Genomic DNA, 23,620 nt, shown 5'->3' with positions numbered 1-23,620 from the left:
AAACACAGAGTAGGACTCTCTCTTCCTTAAGATGCTGTCTCTCCCCTGCAGAGAGGAAAATAAAATTTTTCAGGCTCCAAGGTGTGATTGCTTCAGGGTCAGGAAGGGGAAACTTACTGTGTCTCCCCTCCCATGCAGTCGCTATTCTCCTGATGTATCACATGGCAGTGAATTAGTACAGCTCTGCCTAATTACACCTGATCACCTTGGAACCATCAGGCTGCAGTCTGAAAAAGCAGGACTGTGTATTTGGAGCTGCAGCTCAAATCCCAGCCGACCTCCTAGAGGAAGAAAGAATGGGAGAGCAACACTCCTCCCACCTCCAGAAGCTCTTTTCATGTTCCTTTTCTTCCCCCCTCCTTCTCACTTTTCCAGAGGCTGCAGAAAACTGTCTCCTGATTGAAGCAAACTCCCCCTTAAGGCTTTATCTCAACCAGACTCAATGTTCTGGCCCATTGCTCTGCTGCCTGGTCCCCCTCCCCTCTCCTGGGTTCTTATTATACTCCTCTGCATTGGGCAGAGTCATTTTGTGCCCCTTTTGTTCTGCTCCCTGCAACACCGGAGATAAAGACTCTTCCGGCCTTGGTCCTGCGTCTGCAAAGTTCTTTTTATTTCTTCTGCAGCCAAACAATAATCTAAGGAGGCAACACTGGAGGTAATGTATTAGGAAGTGCCTGCTTTATTATCAGCACAATATGGGCCTGTAATCTGATAATGATCAAAATCTGCCCCTTTGCTTTGGCTCTTATCATTTAATTGGAGCACAGGAGCACATTCATTTGTTAATAATTTTATAATTGGTGCTATCTGCCGAGCCCCATCAAAGGAACCCTATGCAGCCACTGCTTCCAGCACAAACCATCTCCATAAGAAAATCAGCTTTATGGCATTTAAATGGCCTGTCATGGATTATACTCCAAGGGATCTCTGGGGGCACCTGTAGCTGGGTGCTAACCCACCCCCTGGGCAGCCTCTCCCAGCCCCCTGTGCTGGTTTTCCAGGGGAGCTGGTGGTGGCTTTTCCAATCCCTTCTGTTCTGGTTTAAGGAGACATCCCAATGTTTTGTCAACGCCAGGATGTGTCTCTTCACACTTGTGTCTCCAGGCAGCTCCCAGCCCGGCTCACCTGAGGCATCTCTGGCTCTGCCATCTGCTCACCAGCAGAGACAGCTGTATCCATCCCGGCAGGGAAGGCAAGCACATGCCCAAGGGTTTGTTTCCCCCAGCAATGGAAACACTCCGGAGGTGTCTACACTGACAGGCAGGCAGGAGCCAAGCCTGTGCTTCACTCCAACCCCACGGGCTCCGGGGAGGTGAGGGTGCAGCTGAATCCTTCCCCTCTGTGCCAGGGTAGCTGTTGGGGATGAGCCCTGAGCTGCCCCAGCCCTGAAGCACGGGCTACAAATACAGCAAAGGAAAGAACCCCCCCCCCAAATCGATCTTTTGCCCGAGGGTAAATACACCACGGTTTGGCTGCTTGCCACAGAGCTGAACTCTTCTCCCCAAATCCCTGACCAAGTCTCACCTGAGACAGGGGTATTTGGAGTAGAAATGAAATCTTCTTGGCACAGGCAGGGGGCTGAGCCAGCCCCGGGGCTCAGGAGCCATCTCAGCTCTCTCCAGAGCCTCCCCTTCCATCCTTCTGCAGCACTCACCCTGCTGCAGACAGGGGCTAACGCAGTCTTGCTCTTGCAGTGCAATTCCATGTTGGTTTAAAGATCTGCTAACAGTAACCAGAGCCTCCTGAGAGCTGCTCCTGTCCTCTGCTGCCTCCCTGCTCCAGGGCTCTCAGGCACCCACCCCTCTGAGCCACCTCCTGCCCCCACTGAAGCCAAGGGAGTAAAGCAAAAATGAGGAAAAACCCTAAGTACTTTGGACATAAGGACTGAAGAAACCCAGGTAAACTCATCACAACAAACCTGCATTGGCCATGCAGCTGTAAACCTAAAGCACAGCTCTGTTTCTCAGGGGAGAAACTGCTGGCAGTGAAAGATGTCTTTTGGAGCATCTTTCTGCTGCTTAAGACATCATCATTTCACCTGAAGCTTGGTTGCAAATCCTGCAACCCCCACCCTATCACTGACATTTATGAACTCCAAAGTTGTTACTGTGACCAAAGGGCTAAGAAGTACAAAAACCCCATCATCCTCCCATGCCACGATTTCTCTTTACCAAGCAGAAGAACTGAGGCAAGCAGAAAGCTGGGTTAATCCTTTTTAAAAGGGGTTACCAAGAGCAGGCACCTGGATTTCTGCAAGGTCCCTTCTTGAAACAACCCCTTCACCTCCCAGGAGAGGAGCAGCACCAGGTAAATGCAGAGCTGAGGGCAGAATGCCCAAATCTTTAATACATGTGCTCTTTTTCAGACCTATTTTAGTGCAAGAATTGATGCTGTGCTGTGGGAGATGAGTAGGAATTTTCTGGTGCTTTCCTGAAATTCCTGGGTCTTTAAGCTCTCAAGGTTTTCCTAGCTGGAAATCTTCCTAGACCTTTCTCTGAATTTTCTAGTCTTTTATAGACATTTCTTAACAAGAAAGGTTCTATAGCCAGGAGGTTCCTGGAAAGCTCTGGAACCCCGCAGTTCAGCAGCCTGTCAGGGAAATGATTTCGAGAGAGGCTGAGAGATAAAGTTATCACAGGCTCCCACACTGCCAGCCCCTTCCCAGCATCCTGGCATGTTTATGCATTACCCAGGAATTAAAAAACCAAAAAACAACAAAACTAATTAAATTTAAATTCAACCTTATCACATCTGGATGGGTCTATTATGGTGTCAGTCAAAGAAAGAGCAAAAAAATATTTTTTTTTATCTTTAATAACCCTTAATGAGAGCTCTGTTTCTACCACTTGTGCTTGCATGGTTGGCAGGATGAAGGGAAAGAAGGGAAAAACCCCACAAGCTTTGTCTGCCAAGTGGCTGCCAGTGTCTGGAAGGGACATCAGGTCACCTCGTGCTGTCCTCACTTGGAGCTGGCATGGGACCTGCCACCAAACTCAGTTTCCAGGCCAGGTCTGCCCCAGAGATGCCCCCTGAGCCCTCATTGCTCCTGGAGACTGGGATATCTGGGGGTGGGATATCTCCAGGTTCTTCCCTGGAGTTCTCCCACCACCCAGAGGTGAACCAGGGAGGGAAATTCTGGTCCATCTGTCTTGGAAAGCCCCCAGTACCAGAGAAACCCCAGCCCAGGAACCATTTGGGTTCTTTGTCTCCCTCCTCTACCTTCACATCCCTCAGCCCTGTCAGGACACTCAGCCTTTTTCCTTTTATATCCCAGAACAAGCATCAGTTTGACATGAGCAATGATGATCATTTGATATAGCAAGGGTGAGAGACTAATTAAAACCCAGAGCTTTATGATTTCATTCAGCTCCTGCAAGATCTAGCTGTCTAGGTTTATTTATGTGAGTTTTAAGTGTTTTATGCAAATTTTAGTGCTTGTGAAAGGCCCTGGTTTCCCCAGCATGGAGAGGAAAGCACCCTGTTTATTTCTAGGGCTGTCACAAGCAGCAGAGGGCCTGGCCCCAGCTCTGGAGGGATTCCTGAGGATTCAGGAATCTTAAACCTTCTGTTTAAGGTGCTGTTGTTTTGACATTGATTTCCATCCCCATCAATGCACTGGGACTACACACAGAGACCAAATGACAGCCCTAGAATTTACTTGTATTTAGCCAAAGCAGCTGAAAAACTTAACTGCTCCCACCTGCAGGGTCTGGAAGCTCTTTGCCAGGAACCCTCAAAGCTGGCAGGGCACACAACGTGATGCTCTGCATGGGAGTCACAGAGCTGTGCCTGCACCAGAGGTTTCCACTGCCTTGCCTGCATCAATCAGAAGCCTGATTGAAATTAAAATTAAGGCCTGGATTTTTTGAGTTCATCTGCTTTCTCAGTGATGTGACAAAAAGGGGAGATAAAATGATACCTTGGAAGTAGCAGAGAGGTTGTGCACAGGGCAACAGCCTTTGGAGCAGAGTCTTTTCAGCTTGTGTTGATAACACTCCAGGGTCTCTCTCCCAAGAGCACAACCCAAACTGAGCAGGATTCCTGCACCTTCAAACCATTCTGTGTGGCTTTGGTGTCTGAAGAGACAGCTCCAGCTCCTGTACTCAGCTTCTCTAGCATCACAGAGAGCTTGGTCACAGCCTTCCTGCCCCAATGTGGCCCTGAATGCACCCATAGTGCCTGCTATGCAGAACAAAGCACCTGCAGGGAACAGGCCAGGGACAGGTGCAGACCCAGGAGCAGGGAATTCCTTAACAATTCCACAGGGACTTGAAACGAATCAGTCATTCTGTACCTCCTGGAGCAGAGCCCAGTTGTGCAGACATCCCCCCTCCCAACGCTGGACTCCAAAGGGGGGCCCTGCCCACCAAACCTCCCTAGAAATAGCCAAGACAAATGGGGAAGCAGAAATAACCCACAAGCTCCAAGCACCATCTAATCAATTACTCCCAACTGTTTCCTCTCTTTAAAAATAGACACAATATTTCCTTTCCTTTCTACTTCCCAGGGCAGTTGAAAGGATTAATTAACATTGGATACACGTTTGGGTCTGACATACTTTATAAACAGTTAGTATTAATCAGATTGGAATTGATCAGCTCTGGCTTAGCACAGCCCTTGTCAGCCCCTCTCACATCTCAGTGCTGACTGCTGATGTGTGATACATGATCTTGCTGCATCTCAGCCCAGGACTGACTCTCAAGACACTCCACCACTGCCTTTGGACCTTTGCAGCATTTCCCTGCCCCTACCACACCACAGGGTATGCACAAAGCCACTGGAAGTTGGAAAAGAAAAAAGGAGGGCAGAGGATTTATGTGAAATATCAGATGTGAGGCAGAAGTGAATGTCTGTGTCACCAGCTTTGTGTCCATGCCTGGCATTCAGCCTTGTCCTCCATGCTCATCTCTGTCCAGCTTTCCCTTCTCCCAATCAGCTGCTTCCCATCTGTACCACAGTCTGCAGCCTGCCCTTTGCCCCTCTTTCTGCACTATTCTTAAACCCTGGGATCAAGAACCAGGACCAGTGGCTGCATCTCAAATAAACGTGGAGGTTGCAGTCAAGAGAAGCCCCTCTCGCAGCAGGAGGAGCCTTGCCCTGTTGCTCACCTCCTGCTCTTTGCTTTTTGACACATGGCATCCATCAGCCTTCAGCTCAGGTGTCAATGGAAGCTCCTTTCCTGACTGCAAGGGCTCTGCTAAGCATGACTTTTGGGAATGAAGAAGCTGCTCATCAGGGCCTCTGTGTCCTATTTACCCCTGGGGTGCTGTACCCCAACAGGCTCCTCCAAAAGGCTGTTTCACATTTGGAGCACAGACTGAAGAATCCCCCATGTGGGACAGAGGAAAAAGATGATCCCATATGTCACACATGCCAAAAGCTCCTTTGCCATCCCACCCAGCAGTTCACAGCAGGCTCACACCACAGCTCCCTCTGCAAACCAGGGAGAGCAGGGTCAGCCCCCAAGAGCAAACGAACTTGCTCCAAAAGTTCATGTTTGGTGTGGAAGGACATTCCAGTTCTTCACCAGTGCTCGAGAGACCTCAAGAGGACACTTGGCTTGCAGAGGACTGATGCTCATTTGCTCTGGGTGCTGCCAGAGATGTGGTCAAAGTCTTTGCTTGGCAGTTCTGGTGTGCAGTTCATCCTGCAGCTGGTTAGGAATGGGGAAAAAAGTAACAGCATGGCAAGTGCCAGACTCATGAGGTAGGAACTGGAACCTATTTATCCCCCTTTGCCCTGCAGTAAGAGAGAACAAGCTGACTTTTCCTAGCTATAGGTAGACCAAGGCATGCCCTGCATCCTGCCTGCAGAGCCAAGTGCTGCTGGCTCAGCATTAGCTTGGCCATCGTCCAAAATTGGATTTCCAATTAATAGCATCGACTCAGCATGAGAGGAAGCAGCTCAGGTCTTAGTTGAAGGGAAAGGAACTTCAGGCAGCAGGGAACAGATTTTCACACCACCTTGCTCCCAAATCTGCTGTGAGACATGAGGGAGAGGCCAGGCCCAGTGCATGAGCCTCCTGTCCAGCAAGGGTGAGGGGAGGTTTTGGTATGAGCTCAGGGCTGATCCTAAACCCAGAAGTTGTCCCCCAGGCTGGCAGCCACTGGGGTGGGAAGGGCATTTCCAGCCTGAGCCAACACAAGCCCCCACCTGGAGTGCTGAAATGGCATTTAAGGTTAAGGTGACTCCAAACCTTCCCTCCCTCCATGCTGAACGGTTAAGACCACCCAGACATCACCCTCAAGCTGTTCTCCGTGTGGGATACAGCCCTTGGAAAGAGGGACATGGCACAAACCAGCAGCCTCCAGCCACCCTTTGCATTTTGAAGCATTTCCCTTTCTCCTGCTTTGGGCAAAGGTTCAAGATTGGAAGTTGGAAGGCAGAAGGGGGCGGAGAAGCTATTTTATTTATAACTGTACATTCAGTTGATTAAGAGCTGTTTCTGAAAGATTTGCCTGAAACAATATGAAGGGAAGGGGTGGGGCAGAGGGGGGAGAGAAATCCTGCACTCCAATTTCATCCAAAAAGCACTGCAGAGGGCTGGGACACACTGGCACCCTGAACCCAGCCCTTTCTGAGGCAGCTGAGCAGAGCTGAAAGAGACAGCAGCTCCTGGGAGATGTTCTCTTCCACACACCCTGGGAGTAAGGAGTCTCTGTTATGGACAGAAGGGTTAAAACCCAGTTTCAGTCCAGGGATGGGGAAAGGTTAAATTCCCAATGAAAGCACCAAAAAAATCCACCTGTTGAGACTATCTCCCCCTCTCGCAGAGGGTTCTGCAGCCTGGCAGGACAGTGTCATCACCTTCTCAGTATTTTCCCACCATATATAAATTCAGATATAAAAAATATCAATTAACTACCTGTGTTGTTGATTATAAATCAACTATTTACATAATTAATTTATATATATATATATATAAAATAAATGGTATGCAGGAGAGGAAGCTGGCAAAATATAGCCATTTTTTTTGGTGTCATCAATTATTTGGCAGGGAAGGCAAATGTAAATCTTTCTTCCACCTAGCTCTCTTGTCAGGGGAAATATCTTCCCCTCCCTCACCCAATTCAGAGCCTGGAACTGGGCTTCCAACATTACATTATTAAATTGCTTAAGCAGCATTTTAAATAATAAAAAGGGATATCATTTAATATTTTTTTTCTTTGAAACATGGAAATCAATAAGCTGTCCTTCAGCTCCTCTGAGTGATCGGCCAGGGCTGTCTCTCTCACAGCTAATTCAATTTTCAGCCTTATTTGGAGCAACCAGGGCTTCAAAAAATAATCAAAGCTGATCTTATGGGCCCATCTGGGACTTCATGGAGGAATTCCTTTCATTGAATAAGATATCCTGTCCTTTTAGAAAGGATGCGCCTTCCTGTCATCCTTTAGAGACAGACCCTGATCAATAACCCTTGCTGGTATTCGTGGCTGCCCTGGGGGTTACAGTTCCTTGTGCAGAGTGACACAGAACTCAGCTACTGGATGGGGAGTTCATTGACTTGGTGACCATCTGTCCAAGGGTGGATGTCCAAAGAATGTCACAGCAAATGGTTTCTACCTAAACTCTTCCCCCACAGGTGTGTGGGAGAAGAGCCTTCACAATGCTGGGCACCTTTTCTCAAGGACAAGAGAGCAGCCAAGGGGCCTGGATGAGTAAGGGTCTTGCAAGCAAGAAAAGTTGGCTTCAGGTGGAGAGGGAAGAAGGGCAGCAGGGAGCTTGGGCTGCATCCTGCTCTGCAGGTGATTTCCAGCAGGATGCTTAGGCTGGAAAGATGCCTTCTCCTTAATGTAGTTGTGTAGATGAAGTCACCAACTGCTGCCCATCTGCAGAGCTGAGCTTCACCACTGCCAGCAGAAGGAACTGCCTGAGTGCTCCTTGCTGCCAGCTCTCCTCCCCTGGCTCAGCACCTCAGCACTGAGCTGGGACAGCAGAGGTAGGGACAGGCACCCTGACCAACCTCCCTCAGTTCTAGGGCACTCCCTTTCCTATGAAAATGGTCCATATCATCTTTTCTCTCCAGATTGCTCTTGCAGTTTCTGAGCTGGTCACTGCATCTCTCCCTATGTCTCTAAAGCACCTCACACAGCCCAAAATGCCAGAGGGTTATCAAAGATTAATCCTACCTCATGAAAAATCCAATAAACAAGGGAAAACTAAAATCCCTCCACTCTCCACAGCCACTGGATTTTAATAGCAAAATAAGAATTCAGAGGGAGCCTCCCTCCAGCCAAGCAGCCTTTCTCCAGGAGTGGCCAGCAGAGGATGCTTAGGGAAAGACTAAGAGTGCAGCATGAATTTACATCTTCCCAGCTCCCAGCAATCAGTGGGATGAACAGATTTCAGAGCCAGCCTAAGAGTTACACCCCAGGATTTTTTCTGATGCAGGATTAGCATCCACTTGCCTTCCTTCTGTGTGAGAAGGACTGTGTTCACCTTACCCCTAGGACTGACGCAAGGGGTCCAAATGTGCCAGCAGTCCTGGCTATCCCAGTGTCAGAGCAGGGCAAGCAGAAAACAGGGCATTTCTTTAGCACAGCTTGAAAGATTCAGTGGGAAATGATCACTCCTTAGAGGCTTCATAGGAAAATCAAACAGTAGTATAAATCTGCTCTGGAAACCTTGACGTCAGCTCCCCCATTAGGTCATATGGCACAGAGGGAGATCCCTACTCAATTCACTGAGATTACAGTCTCATTCATCAGCTCCTGCTAGTTTCATCTCATTACAGTCATCCACCCCAGAGCATAAAAGCTGCTGTAGCCATTAGCTGGCTGAGTAGCGCTGCCCCATTTTACAGAGAAACTGGGAGAGAAGAGAAAGTTAAGGTGACCTCCCCAAGGGCAGCTGCTGAGAACAGAAAAGCAGCAGCCTACTTCTCAGCTGCTTCATCCACCTGAGAGATTTCTGGCTGAATCCAAAGGTCTGTGTGTTTTCAGAAGAGTGTGAGCTTACACAGAGCCCAGTCACAACAGAGCAAATTTGAACATCCACTGAACCATCATATACAACACTGCTCCAAACATTTTCTCCATCTTTCAAGATTATTACAGCATCTGTTGATCACATTAAGTTGTGTGCTGTCTCCATGGAGACTGCAGAGTCTCCCTGGGTTTCCAGTTACTGTATGTGCTTTCAACCCAAAGCAGAGTCACCCAATGAGTCAGTCTGTGCTCTGGATAAGGAAAGGAAAGGATGTAACTGATATTGTTAGATATCTTGGCGAATGAAGCTAGACTTACCATTACACTTTCTTAAAGAGACATAGGTATGGAAGTGACATCTCAACTGGGGATTTGTGTAAGGTTTTGTTAAAGGACAATCCCTAAGAGACACCCTTCTTCCTTGAAGAACGAATAGCATTCATCTACACCATTCAGCCAAAGGGTAGCTCTACCCATGAACTGGCACAATAACCATGAAATAATCAGATATCTAATAACCATCTTGTGAAACAAGCAGCTACAGATAAAAGCCACAGTTCAAGGGGGAAAAGACCACAGTTAAAACCTCTTTTGCTTTTAACCAGCTCAGGGGCCCCTCGCAAGAAAGGTAAGGAAAATATTTTTTTTGTAATGGCTCAGGGCTGAATTCAGGAGCATTCAGCCAGCATGCAAAATGACAGCAGTAATGAGGAAGCTCAGTTAATTTGGCTTGCAGACTTCATTCTGTCAAACGATTGGAAGCCATGAAATTCTGTCTTTTAACTGTGCATTTGCTTTTAATTCTTGTAAAGAAAAAAAACCAAACAAAACCCAACAACATTGTAACATCTGAACTCAAATCCTGCAGGAGGCAAATTAAACACCAAAGCAAGCAGTGACAAGAATGAACCACCTCTTATTGCAGATGTATTATGAATGAAAAGAAATAAGTCCCTTTTTCCTGTTCTGCCAAGCTAAGAAGGCAACAGAAGCTGACATGGCTTCACAGCCTTTAGATAGAGACTTGATTCAATTGGCCTCCCTGCTGGGACAGGGAATCTGAACCAATGAGAGAGGAATATTGTGTGCAGGATCCTGATTCCTCCCTGTAATCATGTTTCCAGCCAGCTCATCATCATTTTCCCTTTCTTTCCTCTCTTCTGTACAGACCTTTCTCTGCACCCTCCACTTGCAGTGCCTGCATGAATTGGACAATTCTCCTTTTGGAGCCACCTCTGCCTCAGCAGCAGCCCAGCCAAGAAATTCCTGCTCCAAGAGCTCTCTCACCTGCTTACTCACAATGCTGCCTCAGAAAAATTCCCCTCTGTACCCTAATGTCTGCAGAGAAATGAGCAAACTCTGTAACCTCACCTGCAGCCACACAACCTACCCTTCTCCTTTCCATCCCTCTTGCAAGGAGGGTACCTGGCTTGATCTTCCCTGTTCCAGACTGGGCTGCTCTGTGCACAAGGCAGGAAACTGAGACACAGAGGTGCTGCAGAACCTTGGCTGCTGCAAACAGATGTGACACTACTCTGCCTCTTTCATTCTCACAACAGAACCCAGCAGCTCTGCACTTCACCAGGCTGAGACATTCTGCCCTTGAACTGGTGTGAGTGACTGAGCCTGATCTGGAGCCAGGCTTACAGCCACACCAGCATTGCTTATCTTCCCCATATTTACAGCCATTTCTTTCCAAAACAAAACCACAGCAAAACACACTCGCCCCAGGATGAGGCCCTTTAAGGAGCACTGAGCTTTGCTATGGTTACAGGCTCTGCAGAGACAAACCAAACCCCTGAAATGATTGAGTATGGCATCCCAAAAGGAGGGGAGGGAACACAAATAAACAAACTGCTCTGCTAGAAATGGAAGAGCTGCTGGATTTAATGTGACAGGGCCTGGGATGCTTCATTTGACACAGACTGGCAGCAGCCTGGTGATTGGCAAGCACTCGGAATAATGGCTCTCTGGACTGTCATAACATTGGAAGATCATCTGCAGAGGAGCGAAGCCAGCCCCAAGCAAAGTCTGGGATCTGCTGGCTTGGAGTTAAAGATGAAATAAACTGAGAGGCTTGGCCCTCTCCACTGTCAGGAGCTGGAAAGAGGCAACCTGCAGAGTACAGAGCTCACATACCTGGCTGAGCTCCTGAAGGTTGTCTGGGTGTTTGTATCTCTGCAGAGAGCAGCTCCCAGGCCATCCACATCTGCAGTGGTGCTTCTTGTGATCATCCATGAACAGAAGACACCGGAGAAGACAAGAAAGAGAAGTCTATCTGAACTGCCCTCCTTTTGCTCTCACAGCCTCCAGCCGTGTATTTGCAGCACTGCCCCGGCTCCAGGACCAGGTGCCACCAGCTGAGCTCATCTCCAGCCTGCATGCAGAGGGGTCTTGGAGAAAGATGGAGGCTACAGTCCTGCACACACAGCCGGGGCTGGAGGAAGGATTTGACCTTGTTTTTAGGACAGGAACAAGAGAAAGGAGCCAAGGGAGTTCCTAAAAAAGGGCTTGCTTGGGTATTGCTGCCACTGGCAAAGCCTCAAACCCACCATGAGCTGTGTTTCCTTTCCACTACGAGGAGAACAGGCGCGTAGCAAAGACAAAACATTCCCCAGATCCCATTGCAGCATCCCTGTTGGAACCTAATGACACCCTAATCATCTTGTAAGACTTGAAGGCAGGCCAAGGACCTTCTCTGGGAACAGCAGACTTCCCTTCTTCTAAAACACTCCACTATCAGAGGGCTCCAAATAGCTCAAATTACTACAAAAAAAGCCAAACCAAAACAAACAAAAATAAAACCCTTGCAGAGCTGTGCAGCAGAGTGCCATCCTGAAGCTGTTTGGCCTGGGCTGCCAGGCTTCAAACAGCGTGCAAACACACTGTCCACATAGCTGTGCCCATTGCTGAAGCTAACATGCAGCTCACACGCCTGTGCAGAACATCATGAACCCCTCCTCCAAACTGCCTGCACTTGCTAAGCTGAGCTCAGGGTGGGGAAGATGATGGTGGAACTGCTTTGAGCCCAGGGACAGCCCCCTGCTACCAACCCAAACCTGCAGCTTTGCTGGGATGTTATTTTCCCCCTATCTCTTGGCTGTGGGAGCAGAGCAGCTGTCTGGGTGGGAAAACACTTGTGTCTGATCCATGGTGTGGTTCCCTTGCTGCTCAAGTTGTATTTAGGGTTCTTAAGGCTCGAAGCTGGCAGTGCCCACCTGAACAGGCTGGTTTAGAAAGCTGTGTCAGAACCACAGTCAGTCTGCAGTGGTGGAAAAGGGTATTTCAAAACAAGCCAGGCCCTGGCTCCCTTCTAGGTTAATCCATGCAGCTCCTGCCTTGTGTGTTTTGGAATATTAACAATCCCTGCAGCAGCAACGCAGTGCAGGGGCTGTGAATCCACTGCTAACCACTTGCTAACAGCAGAGACAATCATCTGCCCCTTCTGCATTTTGGTAACCTCTGGCTACACCAGCACTGCACCTTGCTGAAATCAAACGGAAAAGAGAGAAATGCACAGAGGGCCAACAGATCCAGAAGCTGACTTAATGGGCTGTTTCCTTTCTCTGTGAGATGCCATCATGTTCTCTGACCAAAGCCTTCCAAGTCAAGGGGTGTTAAGCATGCTAGGAAAAAAATTGGCTCCCCTTACTTAAAGATATTTTTTTTATTTTTTTTTTTAAAGGGCAGCTGGTGAAACCTACAACCCCAGTTGCTAAAATTAGCATCATCTGTTATTTCCCATAGCCTCACAAAATGTTCCATTTTATCTGAGCTAAAACCAGCTTTTCTCTGCTGGAAACATGCAAATATCATTCCTTCATAAAGAAGCTACCAGATGGGAACTTAATAACTGTAGACTGTAATTCACATTGCTTGGAGTTGCAAAAAAAAAAAAACCAACTCAAAAGCCTAAACCCCACCAAACTTTGTAAATTCTTGTTTACACCCTTATTCAATGGCTTACCCGTGTTCCCATGCACAGGCAGCTGGCCCCCGGCTAAGATGTGTCAGTAGCTCAGGCTGTTTCTTCATGCAGGGCACAACCCAGAAGGACTGGCGCTGGCTGGACAAGATCATCTTCCAGGTCTTTTCCAACCTTGATGATTCTGGGATTCTCTGGTTTTGGCTCTTTCTTTAAAGAAGGGAGACTCCCATGGCATAACAGCTCTGAAGGTGAAGTGGTGGGAGTACATCAGCTCTGGGAAAGCTGCCTTTTTTTTTCTCTGTGCTTGTTATTTTACTCACTGTTCACTTTTTAAACATAAAAACCTGCGTGTGTCCCCATCAAATGTCTGTGAAGTGAGGCAGACATTTTCCTGCTCTTGCAAAGTATGTGGGAGAGAAAATTTTATTGGAGTTTTATGGATGCCTAAATGGCTCTGCTGGAGGAGGGAAAGAAAAAGAGCACAGGAAGGAGATGGACAACAAAACACCAAGCAAGAGTGACATCCCTCGGATCTCTAAAACTTGAGCAGGGGAACAAAGAACCCAGGAGCAGCAAAAGGAATAAATTCTTCATGGATCCATCTATCACCAGAGAACAAGAGTTCTGCTCAGCATGCTCAGGCCAGGCAAAAAGTCTCCTCCCACCAGGACTTCTCTGCTTTCACAGAGCATGTGCTAATGTCCGCAGTGGTGCTGGCACCGTGGCCACGGCAGAATCTGTTTGCCTCCTGCTGTGTCCTGTTTAGGTATCTGCTAGCTCCTAGCTCCCAGGAGTCTTGATTTGGATCTCCAGGAGCAATTTTAATAGTTATAATTTGTACCAGGAGCTTCTGCTAGGTGAAAGTCAGCAAAGATGTGGCATGTTTGAGATCAATCATAGTACCTACATTAAGGTGAAACCCCCCTTTCTCCTACTCTCTGGCTTTGCAGGGCTCCATCGGAGCCAAAAGGACAAAGCATGTTCTTGTTCACATTATTAGCAGTGACAACCAGAACAACCCCCAGTTGTCACTTCCTCAGCTCATTGCACTAGGGTGACCCCAGCATGCATTAACAACATCCAAGTCCCCTGGCTCTGCACTTTGCATGATGTGTCTGTGAGCAGATCAGGTTCCCGTAATGGACAGGATCAGTTTAACACGGACAGGAACCTCTTGGGTTCAGTTAACACCCAGGTTACAGCCTCTGTTTTAAGTATGAATTACAGTCTTTATCTCAAAGGTTCTCATCACAGGGGTGTATCTGTTACTGAGGATATTAATAGGAAAGGCTCTTGTTGATGACTTCCCTCTAGTGAGGGCTGGTAAAGTCCACAACAGCCTTCTGCTCACATCTAGCCCAGCTTGGCAATAATCAAGAAGTGAAATAAGACACTGATTTCCCCTCATTTCCTTATGGGAAGCTGCCCACACAGCAGAGCTGCCACAACAGCTCCTTGGTGTCCCCACAGAAGGACAGGAGGCTCGGGGGGCAAAGCCACACACCAGCTTTGGCATCAGCTTGTGCCCTTAAACTGGGATGCCAGACTTTTCAGGAGCACAGGCACAAAAGGGCAGTGGGTGAAATGGAGCCCTTTTGAGTGCAAGGGCATGGGGGAAAATAGTTCCTGGAATTGCAAACATTGGGCTGAAGAGTACCCAGCTCCTCTGTGCTCCCAGCAGTAGCACTCCTGCTGCACTAACATGACTGCACTCCTGTATTCCCCCATGAGAACTCCATGCTCCACAGGTATTTTACACTCTTGAAAGATAAACAAAGAGGAAGGAGCACAGAAATCCAGATTCTCAGGACATAAGTAAAGCAGGAATGAAGACAAATCCAGCTGTTAAGAGGAGGCTCATCGTTCCTCCAACATGGAACTGGAAGCTCAGGAGGCATGAAAGAAAACCACAATTTGTGGGGGGAAAACATGTGCCTTGACCACCCACTCACCTCGAGCACATAACAAGAAGACCCATTCTCTGTAGATTAAGCCAGAAAGAGAGGCTTGAGACTTGGCCAAGGCAGTAAATGATAATTAAACCCTGCTAAATTTGCAATCAGCTTTTTTAGAGTACAGAGAGGAATGAAGGGGGAAGCAGGGAGGGAGGGAGGCATTTCATACTTGCATCTAACCTGTTTTCCAGATGAGCTTTTCAATGATCAGATTCAATCTACTGTAAAACTTCCCCGGGAGAGAAACCCTCAGCGCATGAACCAAAAACGTAATGATCTGGGAAATATATTCCTCTTTAGGGGGAAGAAAACTGGTTTCACCTTTGTGCTCCCACTTTTATTTTCACAAACTCCGTGGATTTTTCACTACCAAGGGTAGAGGCACAGTTACAAAGCCACCACACCGAGCCAGCTAAAGGCACAGGGCTATCAGATCCTCCTCCATGACACTGTCCTCCAAGACACTGTCCCTTGGAGGGGCTGCCAAACTACATCAGATCCAACATCTCTCTGCTCATTTCCCTCCTCACAGTACGTGCCATCCTGGCCTCTACCAGAAAGAGACTGGCTTAAACTTCTGTTTTAATAAACCTGCAGCAAAATTATCATCAGTAGCTAACATTTTTACACCTTTTTGCCATTTGTAGCAGTGTCCACCCCTTTGGTGACTCTTTGTTAAGTGCCTGGCCTTGGTGGCTTCCTGTGGCAATGAGTTTCATGCTAATTATGTAATATGTTAAAAAGCACTTTTTTTAAATGTATCAGTTAATGCAGTTCTGGCTACATCTGTGCTTCCAAGTTCTCCTAAATGGTCTGCTCCCTGATCACTGCTGCTGTGCCACTGAGAATCCCCTTGTGACCGTGCCCACCCCGGAAGTCTCTGCTTCCATTAGCAGAGCACATCACCGGGGTTAGCAGGGCTCAGCTCTCAGCAGTGAGGGAAACGCTGGCACGGCAGCTCTGTGCAAAGCCCCAGGGAATGAGATCTTCCCACGGGGAACTGCTGTGGCTGCAGTGCCTCACAGGTCAGAGGTCACAGCAGCACCAAAAGCAAAGACTGTTCAGACTCCATGCCCTGGACCTCAGGTCTCTGCTAGGCCAAAACAGAGTATGAAATTCCATCAGCTCTGAACAGGAGGGTTTTACATGCACATGAGCAGCCATGCAAGCTGGAAAGTAACAGAGGAGGAGCCAGTACAAAGACCGCTGGTGGTGCCCGAAAGCAAACCACATCACCATGTTTGTCCGTTTTAAACATCACTCCAAAACTGTCTCCTTCAGAACTTTGAAACTCAGTGGTAGCAAGCATCTTTACAATCATAGATACAACATGATTTAGTACCTGAGAAAAATTTATCAGACTAGCCAAGCTGACCACCAGAACAGGGAGCAAAGAACTGTCATGCACATTGCATCAAATGTTTTCTGCAGAACAGAACAAAGCAACAGGGGAAAACCTTCAGTTTCCACCCTGAACACTTGAAAAGGCCCAGGGCATAGGCAGGGAGGGAAGGGTTTCTACATTATTCCCTTAATCTGACCCTGTGCCTGCTGATGCACACTCCCTTTTGCTCTTTAATTACCTGGTCCAAAGGTTTGTGTTCAAGTTGGTCCGACCTGACACAGCACTTGAAAGCAGAGCAAAGAGGACTGCAGGCTGCAGCCCAGCCCTGGACCACATCACCAGGATCCTGTGTCATCCCAGGATGGTGGCACATTGAAAACTGGGACTTCAGAGCTGAACCCCGCTTCAATTCAGTCCTCTCCCCAGGACAGAGCTGACCCACTTCACACATGATGTTCTCTTCCTTCAGTATCCAAATGCTGCTGCATCATTTAGCACTACCCGTGGGCTAACGTTCTTCCTCAGGGATGGTAGATTAGATCCCACAATTTCTCTCTCTCCCCCTGAGTTTTCAAAAGGCCTTTCAAACGTAATAAACTCAGGTATTTATATATCAACCTGCATTTCCTGAAGTACACATTATAGGGGCCTGGGTCAGAGCAACATCATTACAGTGAGTTTTAAAGAGAGGAATGGGAGTAGGTAGATAAATAATTCTCTCTCCGTCATGCCCTTTCTATTTGTATGCTGAAGCTCAGAGCAGCTCCCTACCTTGGACACCTTCAGGAATCCACACAGATATTCACACCAGAGCTGCAAACATCAAGGTAAGCAGCAACCAGTCCTCCAGAGCTAAACAAACAGCCTTTCTCCCTTTAATTTAGAGGCATTTACACATCACCTTGGCTTTCGTCTTCTGCTGCTTCTTCCCACTTCTTAATCCCTTGAAGCTGTTGCACACCTGCAGTCACTGCTTTTCAGAGCATTTATGCTAGATCTGGGCACTGCCAGGGACATCACAATGTGAGAAAATGAGGTTGTGGCTTGACTGCCTTGGGGAGCAGCATCAGTCCCACTCCATGGCACTGAGGCAGCTCAGCTTCAAGCAATCTGGTCAGCCACAGATCCTAAGACAGGTTCTTGTATTTAATCACCTGCCTAATATTTTGTTGGACTGGAGGCTTAAACTGGACCCAAAAAATGGCCTCTGAACACCTGCAGAACTCCTTGGTACAACACTTCTCTTGGTATCAGTTTACTCAGTTCCTAAAGAACGTAGTACATATTTCTGACTGAAAAGCAAATCACATAAATGGCCTTCAGAAGGGCTGTGAGCTCTCCTACTTACTCACTGGGTCAGATCACTCCAATAACAGCATTTTATTGTTGTACTCACAGGGCAAACAAAAATCAAGTTCTTCTGGCACTAGGTGATGTACAAGAAGGCTGCAAAAGGTTTATGATAGCTAGAGGATATGAAGAGGCATAAAATCTGGAGTCACAGAGCACACACCACCAAGCAGGTGCCTGACACCTAGTCCAGGGCTCTGGCTTTCCCAGGTGCACCACGGACCACCTGAGGACTGACCAGCTTCCACCCCTCAAATCCTGCTCACCGTAGGTTTCTTCCTGGTTTACAAAGGTGTTTTAAAGCAGCGACTTCCCTGAGGAAGAAAGTGCCTGGTGTTTGTTTAAGTGTCTTTATTAGACCTGAAACAAATACTGCATCATTTTACTTTGAGGCTTTTGTCGCTGGTATCAGTCGTGTTCTGCAAATCACAGACTCAAGTCTGCATCTAACCCCTAATAAGCAAGCAAACTGCTATTCGTCCACCTCCCCTCTCTCCCCCAGCTGCTGTTATCTCTGTGTGAGACTGGGAATTGGAGGAAAGAATGACCCAGTGATTGTCTAAATCAGCCCAGCTCTAATTTACTGGAATATGGTTTGAGCAGCTAATGTAACACCTACTGTGAACAAGATGGAGCTATCTCCAGGACTTCTGTAGGCTAGGAACATTCACTTAAATGGCATTGTCTGGCTGCACTCACTGGAGGGCCTGCTGTACCACAGAGAGCAGTTAACCCTTGGAGTGGGAAATTAGGTCAAAAGAACCAAGCTTTCAACTGCAATTGGAAAAGTTAACTTTCTGCAGAAAACCAGGTGTCCTGTTTGCCTCTCACTTTCTCAGCTCCTGGTGTAGCAAAAAGCTTGAGCAATTACAGAGCTCAGGTAAACAGATACTGGCAAAGGCATCCTCAGGATGCCTCGGGTCTGGCAGCTTTTCCCAGCTCCCCCAGCCCTCACTGCAACAGTTCCATCTCCTGTTTCCCAGGGCTGGATGGAGCAGCTGGTCTCTCCCTATAGGATTTGGGGTTTTTTTCCTTTAAATTTTGGATTGAGTCACACAGAAGTCGGTGCTTTCCCCAGTCCTGGTACAGAAGCTGAACTGCCCAGAGAATTACCCCAGAGAATTCCTCCTGAGGAACTGAAAGGTAATTCCTCTGCTAACTGTAGTCTGGCAGCATTTTGGGGCAGACAGTAGTAGTTCATGGCCTGGGCCCATAAGGCACCCAGGACCCACAACAGTACCTGAGGGGGCAGGAAGATGCTCATCATCTAAACAGCTTCAGCTTCAACCACAAGATCATGTAAAGCTGTTTTTAAGTCAACATTTATGGAGGATTCTCCAAGTATGAGATAGAAATCCTGTTTTAAAAGGGTTTCATAGAAAATTTATTTAATTTCACTTTCTTTTCCAATGAAAGGCTAGGTTTTCAAGAAGCACTGCTTTCCAATCAGGTCCTATGTCATTTCACATCAAAGTACACCTGTAGCAATCAAATGATCCATTTGTCAAATGGGGAAACTGAGGCACAGGGGAGGAGAGGGGTGGACCAGAGGGAACCAGCTGTTGATCCATCTGGCTCCTGAACACCCGAACTACAAGTGTCAGTCAACTGAGTTCCCTCCAAGAGGCACGGGACCAGCAGCTCGGCAGCTAACCAGGGGGTTATCCCAGCACCCTGGAGCAGCCCTTCTCCCAGGGACCCCCAACAGGTTCCTTTCAGCAGAAGCTTTGTCTAAAGAGGACTTTGCCATCTTCACACGCAGCAAATTTCCACTGAGGTTGGCCCCAGCCACAGAAAACATTCACGTTCCTTTTCAGTGACAAAAGGCAAATTAGCAACATGAGGTACGCAGTGCTTTCTGACTGTACTTCCAGCCTTGTGGAATCACTGGTGTTTAACTGCTCACATAGCCAGAGTTCAAGATTAAGCCACACATAAAGTCCTTTACCTTGCAATCTGCTGGGCTGTATGCAGGTAGCACATAACCTTCTGCAAGCACAAGCACAATTCTCATTCCTCTCTGCAGTTCAGGAGCTGATGAGCTCAGTAGAGAGCACCCTTGTGCTGCTCCACGTCCCATGCTGGGAGATGCCTCCAGTCCCTTGATCACTCACACAGCCTTTGCAGCCTTCAGGAGGCCACTCATTTGCCTGTAACAGAGGAGCCCACAAGCACAGAGCTCAGCTACAGCCAGAGCTACAAGGGAAGACACCCCCGTGCTACACGCAGCCAGGCAGCATGGAGAGAGAGGGGAAAGCAGCCTGGATGCAGGTAATACCCTGCTTGGGAATCCTCCACCTTTCCAGACACCTGCTTCCCCAGAGCAAGAACACACTGGGGCACTGATATTAGCAGAGGATCTCCTGGCCAGGTCTCTCTGTCCTCCTTTTGTGGTACAGTTGGGAACTGTTCACCTGGCCAGCCACAAGGCACCTGCCTTTACCCAGAGAAAGATAATCCTGTCGGACTGCAAGAGTTTGAAGAGACACTTCCAAAGGAACAATATTACCAAGAAGAGAGAAAGCAAGAAAGACTCAAGTACAGGAGACAGATTTGAGGTCAGCTTGAAGAAGAGACTTAGGGATTTCAGAGGAAAAGCCCATGAATGGCAGAGGTGCCTGGATCAGAGCCAGTCTAAGCCCCTGACTGCCCCAGGTGTCCTGTTGCTCAGGCCAACCAGAAACAAACCTGACACCTAAACCAGCACCAGAACCCCCTCCTCCTTCTGCAAACACCACACAACACCCCAAGAGACAACCAAAACCAACTGATGAGCTAAGCTGTTACAAGACCTTCTCCTGGGAGGCCTTTCAGATGTTCTCCCATTCCCCTGGGTACCTGGGTTAAAACATCTCCCTGCCCAAACACTTGTCTTGATGTAACCACAGGTAAAAGCAAATTTTTAGTTATCATGTTATTTTCAAAAAGACCAAAACTACACAACCACCACCACCCCCTGACAGACTTTATTTTAATTCTCCCTGGAAATAATGACTTTCTGTTATTAAATAATGTAAAATGGTTGAGGCGAGTCATAAAGCATTTGTATTAATACTAATGGATCCGTGATTAATTTTTCTTTATTTTATTACTATAAAACTTGTACCTCCCCCCCCCCTCCTCTGCCCTCCTCCCCATCACATTTTGTTCTCATGGGAGGTAATCAAGATTTCACTTGAATTTCTCATTACTTGAAAGGCTCCGCATCACAATATGATAATGGGACAGTTTTATAATTACAATTTAAAAAATCAAAGCAGGAGAAAACTGGAGAGGTTTTCAGATGTTTTTGTATTTCAGTCACCCAGAAATACAAGAATTGCATTAACATGTATTTTAAAGTAAGAGTGCAGTGACTGTTATGCAAAAACCATTGTGTCTGAACTTAATTTTGGAAAGTGCATCCTCTCTCCTTATTTCCTTAGGCCACTTTCTCCCACCTGTTTGGTTTTTTTTCCTTTTTTTTCCTTTTAATAAATTACGAGGCAATATTAACTCCCAGCAAGATGCAAAACTAGACTGAATACTCTTGCATTTGTGCACTAATTCCCTTAATGGCAAATTACTTTGTGCCTCAGTTTCCCACTTGCAGTGGAAGACACTAAAGGAGCTAAGGCTATTTTTTTCTGTTTTTACCCAGATGAGATCTAGAGGTTTATACAGTGTATTTTAAGCCCTTCCTTCAGGAGCAGGACACAGGTGGCAGAGATGAGCAGAATCAGCCCTGTTATCTGCTAACAAGCTTTGAGATCCCATAGGATATAAGGCTGGATTGGATCTGACAAATAATAATGATTATTCTTATTACTCCTCCTAGAATTGGCCTAAGACTCACCAGCTAGAGACATGTCAAAGTGTCCCTCGCTCTGAGGGAGTTTCCCACACTGCAGAATTTATAACCTCGCCCTGAAGCAAGGCTGGACGGGATTGGCCAGGGGGAGCAGGTGACAGCAGCTGATTGGCCAGCGGGGGAGCTGCCCCCGCCCCCCCAGGGGAGCCGCCATTTTCCCCTCAGGGGTGGTTGAGGCCACGTGCGGGGTCGTTCCCGGAGGAGGCGGCCGGCTCCAGGTGTTGAGGCTTTGTGACCGAGCATCGCTGTTCCCTGTCCTGGCTGCGAGTGGGAAGCAGGAGCAGCTCCCTGAGCTTCGGCACAGTTCCCAGGGCTGTGGCCTCTGGCAGGGCCCGATCAGAAGCTGCTGTAAAAGAAATAATGCCAAAATGCAAATAGCAATAACAGCAAATTCTTGATTAAATGTGAACAAGCGCAGAGAATTGCTTATGTCGCTCACCCCACTCCTCTCTGTCCTCCATCTGTCAGCTTCCCTCCTCTTTCACCATCTCTTCCCTAAGCCATCTGTTTAGCTGTCTCCCTCCTTCCCTCTCATTCCCCACTACCCTTTCCGTTCCTGCTCTTTGGTTTTGTGGGAATCCCAGGGAGCTGCTCCTCTGGCTGCTTCCAGGCTGGGCCAGGCCTGGGCTTGGCTGTTGCTGGGCCAAAGTCCCTTGGGGTGATCAACAGGGATTTTGGTTCTGCTCCTCTGCATCCCCCAGGAACATTTCCCTGGCACCCTGTGTGAAGGAGCTGCTGGTAGGGAGGGAAGTAGAAGGGCTTTTAAAGCAGGTCAGCAGCTCCTCTTGCCCTGCAAGGAGGTATTCCGTAGTTTTGGAAAGCTGCCACTTCAGAGTGGGCCCTGGGGCAAGGAAGTTTCATAATCTGTGCCATATAATCTGTGGACACCTTGCAGGGTTTTGTTTGCTTTTCTCTGGTGTAAACAAAAGCATGAGGGAGAGGGATTGGATCGATGGACATGAAAATCTATAGGAATAAAGACATAAAGCTCATTGCTCCAGCACCTCACCTTCATCTTCCTGGAGGGTGGGGAGGACTCCTGCTGCCTGCCTGGGTTACCATCAGGTATCCTGCTGCAGGGGATTTGCCAACAGAACTGACTGCTGCCAGAGACAGAGATTGGGTTTGATCCAGACTGGCAAATCCAAAGTTCCTATAAAAGAGCTGAATAAGGGCCCTGTGTCTGACAAGAAGGAAATAAAACTATTGGATTGTTGGCTTTGATAAATCCTTTCTCTGACATATTCCTCAGACTTTGTCTCAGCAAAGGAGAATGGGAGAGAGAGAGATGGTGTCCTTTTTTTCTGGTGATTTAAATACAGTGAAACAAGGACATGATACCAACATAAAGCTGTTAGAAGAATAACCTGACTGTGCACCTTCTTTCTAGAGTCTCCAGGGTGGAATCAGCTTAGATTGATGCCTGATAAAGGAATGAACCAGTTGCCTGAATGGGGCAGCTCTTGGTGAAATAGGCAGAGCTGTTATCAGACCTGTTAAACAAATAGAGCTGTGAAGTGCAGACATATTGTCTGAAGTACAGCAGCTTTCTAGGCAGCTGAGATCTTTTTAAGGAATCCTTGATAAAGGAAACAAGTCTGCTCCAGTTAATGGATATCCCCAGCTGAAGCTCGGAGGGGCTTCGTGAAGGGAATGGGGATCTTTGCTGTGAAGGAAATAAATGGAGATCTTTGCTGGGGCTGCTGATGCACATCCCTCCCCTGCACAAACACACCCTGGTTCACCAGAGCCTTTGCTGGAACAAGAGGGAGAAGAAGAAGAAGAAGGAGACATTACTGCACAGCCAGGGCAGAGGGTCGTGATGGATGAGCCAAGCTAAGAGGGGCAGCCCCAGCTCTGTTTGGTGGTGGTAGCAAAGGAGCATTTGGCTTGTTGGGGGTGTTGGCCCCCCAGCCAGGCCCTTGGATAATCTGATCTCTATTTTATATATATAGATGTATATATTATTTTTTTCTCTCTTTTTAAGGAGTCTCTGCTGATTGCAAATGCTGCTGGTGCTTTACTGAAAGAGGTCACAGAGCAGCCGTGTCTCAGGGCTGCTTTGCCCACTGTCCCACCTCCAGTGACCAAGTTGTTTGGAGAAGGGAAAAGAGAAGTGATACAGGATTTGTCCCCCAGGTGAATGGCTTTCAGGAACTTCTCCAGTCAGAGGTTATCCAGACTGGCCCACTGAACAGCTCCATCCTTAGCCACAAAACAGGGTCCTGACCTTGAGAGCTGCCATCTGATGGCAAGAATCAGACA

General features: G+C 47.8%; 1 long non-coding RNA gene across 2 annotated transcripts in view; it reads right to left on the bottom strand.

Annotated features, from left to right (window-relative positions):
- The window catches only part of LOC139788232 (uncharacterized), a 46,367-nt gene extending 35,184 nt beyond the window's left edge, over positions 1 to 11,183 (bottom strand). The window contains exon 1 of one of the 2 annotated variants that reach the window (XR_011722794.1): positions 11,067 to 11,183. This is a non-coding gene — a long non-coding RNA (uncharacterized lncRNA). Of the gene's footprint in view, positions 1 to 320; positions 720 to 11,066 lie in introns of those variants that run through there. The other variant, XR_011722793.1, reaches the window with a different exon arrangement.
- Between the last annotated feature and the right edge of the window lie 12,437 nt (positions 11,184 to 23,620).

Source organism: Heliangelus exortis, chromosome 28 (genome assembly GCF_036169615.1).
Source record: "Heliangelus exortis chromosome 28, bHelExo1.hap1, whole genome shotgun sequence".
NCBI classification, from domain to species: Eukaryota; Metazoa; Chordata; class Aves; order Apodiformes; family Trochilidae; genus Heliangelus; species Heliangelus exortis.
The sequence above is the reverse complement of the archived record's forward strand: the minus strand, read 5'-3'. Positions and strand labels throughout refer to the sequence as shown.